This window comes from Bison bison, unplaced genomic scaffold (assembly GCF_000754665.1).
Source record: "Bison bison bison isolate TAMUID 2011002044 unplaced genomic scaffold, Bison_UMD1.0 scf7180017855164, whole genome shotgun sequence".
NCBI classification, from domain to species: Eukaryota; Metazoa; Chordata; class Mammalia; order Artiodactyla; family Bovidae; genus Bison; species Bison bison.
In genome coordinates this window covers 18,313-18,806 of record NW_011485737.1, presented here as the reverse complement: position 1 = coordinate 18,806, position 494 = coordinate 18,313, and positions in this window count along the sequence as shown.

The following is a 494-nucleotide window of genomic DNA, read 5'->3' as shown; positions in this document are numbered from 1 at the left end:
CTAAAAAAAAAAAAAACCAAAAAACTGTATTGCTCACAGATTACAAAACTGTGTGCATGGAAAATCCAAATAAGAATCTATTTTTCTGATTTGAAAAGGATCTATCTGATATCATTGAGTTTACTCAATATATAAAAATCAAGTGCATTTCAGACTTCCAGTGTTAGACCAGGAGGAAATAGAGCTTTGTTTCCTTAACCCCCACCAGGCACAGTTAAGCTCCTGGACGTTACATATACAATCACAAGAATACAGGCATGCCTCCTTTTACTGTGCTTCCCAGATAATCTGAGTTTTTACAACTTGAAGGTTTGTGGCAACCCGCATCACGCAAGCCTATCAGTGCCATTTCCCCACTAGCATTGTTTTTTAATTGAAGTGTCTACTTTGTTGCATCAGGCATAATGCTCCTGCAGACCTACAGACCACAGTATAGTGTGAACGTAACTTTGATAGACACTGGGAGCACAGAAGAGTTTCCGTAACTCACTTTG